Source organism: Rutidosis leptorrhynchoides, chromosome 5 (assembly GCF_046630445.1).
Source record: "Rutidosis leptorrhynchoides isolate AG116_Rl617_1_P2 chromosome 5, CSIRO_AGI_Rlap_v1, whole genome shotgun sequence".
Classification (NCBI taxonomy): domain Eukaryota; kingdom Viridiplantae; phylum Streptophyta; class Magnoliopsida; order Asterales; family Asteraceae; genus Rutidosis; species Rutidosis leptorrhynchoides.
In genome coordinates this window covers 416,032,380-416,038,379 of record NC_092337.1, presented here as the reverse complement: position 1 = coordinate 416,038,379, position 6,000 = coordinate 416,032,380, and positions in this window count along the sequence as shown.

Sequence of the window (6,000 nt, the reverse complement as noted above, 5' to 3'; positions counted from 1 at the left end):
TATGTATCAATTATCATTCCAATTAGTAATTTCAATTTGCGATTATAATTTTAAGTTAGTTGTAGTAATAAGGATAGGTTAGTCAAGTATTTTTAAGTTTTTATAAGTTTCTTTTATTTTTCCGTCACCTTTTATTTTTCAACCATTTTTTTTTCTTTTTCGACCTTTTTCGACGAACTCTTTTTCTTTCTTATTTCTCGCTATTCTAGTTTTAGGACATAGATTTTTATTCTACTTCTTATCTAAATTTCTTAAAATTACGAAAATTTATTTTAAGTGGTTAAATTGATAGACATCAAAATTTTCTGGTTCGTAGTAATAGTTGAATTTGTACGTGGACCGGGTTATTGGAGCCAAACAGTCCTCAATTATATTGAGACCAAACGAATCCTGCCCCTCTGCTGCATCTTTTGGCTATTCGAAACGTGGGCAAAATCAGAAAAGTCTATTGATTGGATAACTTATTATAATTTTTCTTCCTTTTTAAAACTAATAGGATATTCAGTGAATGCACCGAGCAAGACGTTCACCACCTTTTGTACGTTCACCGCCTGTAACTAGATCAAGACATTTAGCAAATATAACCGCCGTTGATTTTTCTTTAGAATCATCATCCAGTCGACCAAGTACTTCAGTTCAAATTTTCGATAATCCATTTTTTGAACCCGACCTCACAATTGAGAATCCGGAAAATATTCAGGAACGGTTCGTAGATCCTGAACCATTAAACTTTCCTCCGGAGCCACCAATCATTCAAACAGAGATTGTTGAGGAACGAACCATTAAATCAGAATCATCTAGTGATACCGATTCAACAAATTCAATTATGGAGAATCTGGAACCTTTAAGTATGGAAGACCGAATGAGAGCTAAACGCACTGGCCAAGGTCACGCAATTACTCATCCAGACATTAATGCGCCAGATTATGAAATCAAAGGACAAATTCTACACATGGTGACTAATCAATGCCAATTTAGTGGTGCGCCGAAGGAAGATCCAAATGAACATCTACGTACCTTTAATAGGATCTGCACACTATTTAAAATCCGAGAAGTGGAGGATGAACAGATATATCTCATGTTATTTCCCTGGACTTTAAAGGGAGAAGCCAAAGATTGGTTGGAATCGTTACCTGAAGGGGCGATTGATACATGGGACGTTTTAGTTGACAAATTTCTTAAACAATTCTTTCCTGCATCTAAAGCCGTAAGACTTCAAGCAGAAATTGTTACGTTCACACAGAAACCAAATGAAACTCTATATGAGGCGTGGACAAGATATGGAAAGTTGTTAAGAGGATGTCCGCAACAAGGTTTAGACACCTGTCAAATAGTACAAATATTCTACCAAGGATGCGACATCACTACAAGAAAAGACATAGATATAGCAGCTGGTGGTTCTATTATGAAGAAAACCGAAACGGATGCTTACAAAATTATTGATAACACTGCTTCCCACTCACATGAGTGGCACCAAGAAAAAGATATCATTAGATCATCTAAAGCAGCTAGAGCCGATTCTAGCCATGACTTAGATTCCATTTCCGCAAAGATAGATGCTGTGGAGAGACGAATGGAAAAGATGACTAAAGATATTCACTCAATACGAATTAGTTATGAGCAGTGTGGAGGACCACATTTGACAAAAGATTGTCTCAGTATTGAATTAACAATGGAACAAAGAGAGAATATTTCATACATAAACCAAAGGCCTGGAAATAATTATCAGAATAATTATCAACCGCCAAGACCGATTTACAATCAAAACCAGAATTATAACCGAAATATTCCATACAACAACCAACAAGGTCCTAGCAATCAACAAGTATCCAATAATACTTATAATCAGCAAAGACCTAATTTTCAAAACAAACCACCACAACAAACCGATGATAAAAAGCCGAATTTAGAAGATATGATGACGAAGCTAGTTGAAACTCAAACACAGTTTTTTACATCTCAAAAACAAACCAATGAACAAAATGCTCAAGCATTTAGAAATCAATAAGCTTCTATTCAAAATCTGGAACAAGAAGTAAGTAACCTAGCAAGGTTAATAGGTGAAAGAAAACCGGGAAGTCTACCTAGCGATACAAATGCTAACCCCCGAAATGAAACAGCTAAAGCCATTACCACAAGAAGTGGCACAACACTTAAACCACCTGAAATACCTGTAACTTCTGATGAAACCATTCCTACTCCACAAGAACCACAACCTGATCAAGATAAGGAAAAAGAACCGGTAGTTGAAAAGGTTAATGAAGATAACACAGTTAAGGATAAACCTTATGTTAAACCATATCAACCACCACTTCCTTACCCGAGTAAAATGAAGAAAGAAAAACTTGAAGCCGAGCAATCCAAATTCTTGGATATGTTTAAACAGATAAATGTAAATCTTCCTTTCATTGATGTGATTTCAGGAATGCCTAGATATGCTAAATTCTTGAAAGATCTAATCTCAAATAGAAAGAAAATGGAAGAACTCTCGGCTGTTACTATGAATGCTAATTGTTCAGCAGTGCTGTTGAATAAGATACCAGAAAAACTATCTGATCCAGGAAGTTTCACAATTCCATGTTTTCTGGGTAGTCTTAGTTCAATAGAAGCATTAGCAGATTTAGGTGCTAGTATAAATCTAATGCCGTATTCACTATACGCTAAACTAGACCTTGGAGAATTGAAACCAACCAGAATAAGCATACAACTAGCCGATAGATCAATAAAATATCCTAGAGGGATAATGGAAAACATGCTAGTTAAAGTTGGTACTTTAGTATTTCCAGTAGATTTTGTTGTTCTGGACATGGAAGAAGATTCTCAAGTTCCTCTCATATTAGGAAGACCATTCTTAAACACGGCTAAAGCAATGATAGACGTGTTCGGTAAGAAACTGGCCCTGAGTATAGAGGATGAGAGTGTTACCTTTTCAGTTGATAGAGCAATGCAACAACCACAATCTGCAGATGATACATGTTATTATATTCAAACTATAGATGCACATGCAGAATTATTAGAAGAATTTCCAGAATTACAAGGAACAGGAGAATGCTCTTTAGGAGAAGGTAATGAACCAATTGATGAAGCTGAAATGTTAGCTACACTTATAGCTAATGGATATGAACCAACAACAGAAGAAATTCAAATGCTAAAAGAAGAAGACAGATATCGATACAAATCATCGATAGAAGAACCTCCGAAATTAGAGTTAAAGCCACTTCCAAACCATTTGGAATACGCTTATTTACATGGTGAATCTGAATTACCTGTAATAATATCATCTTCTCTTACTGAAAATGAGAAATCACAACTCATTTCTGTGTTGAAAGCTCATAAACCAGCCATTGCATGGAAGATTCATGATATTAAAGGAATAAGTCCTTCGTATTGCACACATAAAATCCTTATGGAAGAAGGTCATAAAACGTATGTGCAACGCCAACGAAGACTAAATCCTAATATGCAAGATGTAGTTAAGAAAGAGATTATTAAACTGCTAGATGCAGGTTTAATTTATCCAATTTCTGATAGTCCATGGGTAAGCCCAGTTCAATGCGTGCCTAAGAAGGGTGGCATGACTGTCATCACAAATGAGAAAAATGAGCTTATTCCTACTAGGACTGTAACAGGATGGCGTGTATGTATTGATTATAGAAAATTAAATGACGCCACCAGAAAAGATCACTTTCCCTTACCTTTCATAGATCAAATGTTGGAAAGATTAGCCGGAAATAGTTACTATTGTTTTCTAGATGGATTTTCCGGATATTTTCAAATTCCAATAGCACCCGAGGACCAAGAGAAAACCACATTCACGTGCCCTTATGGTACTTTTGCTTACAAACGCATGCCATTTGGACTTTGTAACACCCCTGCAACCTTTCAAAGGTGTATGATGGCGATTTTTCACGACATGATAGAAGAATGCATGGAAGTTTTCATGGATGACTTTTCAGTCTTCGGTGATACATTTAAATCATGTCTAGTTAATCTGGAACGAATGCTAATTAGATGCGAAAAATCAAATCTAGTACTTAATTGGGAGAAATGCCATTTCATGGTTAAAGAAGGCATCGTTCTTGGACATAAAATTTCAAAAGAAGGAATTGAAGTGGATAGAGCTAAAGTAGATGTAATTGCTAAACTTCCACATCCCACCAATGTTAGAGGAGTTAGGAGTTTTCTAGGGCATGCCGGTTTTTACCGACGTTTCATAAAAGATTTTTCTAAAATTGCCACTCCTATGAATAAACTCCTAGAAAAGGATGCGCCATTCATCTTTTCAGATGAGTGTATCAAATCTTTTAATATTCTTAAAGAGAAACTCACTAATGCGCCGATCATGATAACACCAAATTGGAATCTACCATTTGAACTAATGTGCGATGCAAGTGATTTTGCAATGGGAGCCGTTTTAGGACAAATGATTGAAAAACGATTTCAACCTATATATTATGCTAGTAAGACATTACAAGGAGCACAAACGAACTATACAACTACTGAAAAAGAACTCCTTGCTATTGTCTTTGCTTTTGACAAATTTCGATCATATCTCGTTCTAGCAAAAACGGTAGTCTATACCGACCATTCTGCTCTTAGATACCTATTTTCAAAACAAGATGCTAAACCAAGATTAATACGTTGGATCTTACTCTTACAAGAGTTCGATATTGAAATCCGAGATAAAAAAGGAGCAGAAAATCTCGCCGCTGATCATCTTTCTCGTCTTGAAAATCCTAAGTTAGAAGTTCTAAATGAATCGGCCATACAAGACAACTTTCCTGATGAATATCTATTGAAGATAGATTATAATGAAATCTCATGGTTTGCAGACTATGCAAACTACTTAGTTTGTGGATTCCTTGAAAAAGGATTATCGTACCAAAGGCGAAAGAAATTCTTCAGTGATATAAAACACTATTTTTGGGAAGATCCACATCTGTTTAAAAGTTGTCCCGATGGAATAATACGCCGATGTGTATTTGGAGATGAAGCTAGTAAAATTTTAAACCATTGTCACACAGGACCAACAGGAGGGCATTATGGGCCTCAACTAACAGCAAGAAAAGTTTATGATACTGGATTCTATTGGCCTACAATTTACAAAGACGCACACCTTCTTTGCAAATCCTGTGATGCATGTCAAAGGGCCGGAAAAATAAGTCAACGTGATGAAATGCCACAAAATGTCATCCAAGTATGTGAAGTATTTGACATTTGGGGTATTGACTTTATGGGTCCATTTCCAAAATCTAATAATAATCTATATATACTCGTAGCCATTGATTATGTATCTAAATGGGTGGAAGCACAAGCTCTCCCAACTAACGATGCACGAGTTGTAGTCAACTTTTTAAAACGTCTTTTTGCAAGGTTTGGAACACCGAAAGCTTTAATAAGTGATCGGGGTACTCATTTCTGTAATAATCAACTTGAGAAAGTTCTTAAACGTTATGGAGTAACTCATAAAATCTCCATCGCATATCATCCACAAACAAGTGGACAAGTTGAAAATACCAACCGAGCTTTAAAACGTATTCTAGAGAAAACCGTAGGATCAAATCCGAAGGAATGGTCCATTAAATTGGAGGATGCACTCTGGGCTTTTAGAACAGCCTACAAAACTCCAATTGGAACCACACCTTTTAGACTTGTTTATGGAAAAGCATGTCATCTTCCAGTAGAAATTGAACACAAAGCATTTTGGGCTTTGAAGACATGTAATCTTGATTTACATGAAGCCGGACGTCTACGATTAAGTCAACTAAACGAATTAGAAGAATTAAGACATGAAGCATACGAAAATTCGTTAATCTATAAAGAAAGTACGAAGAAATGGCATGATAAAAGAATCAGAAGTTCAAAAGAATTTAAAGAATGAGACAGAGTTCTTCTTTTCAATTCACGATTCAAGCTATTTCCTGGAAAATTGAAATCAAGATGGTCTGGACCATTCATAGTCAAAAGAGTTTTCCCATACGGAATGATAGAATTGATAAA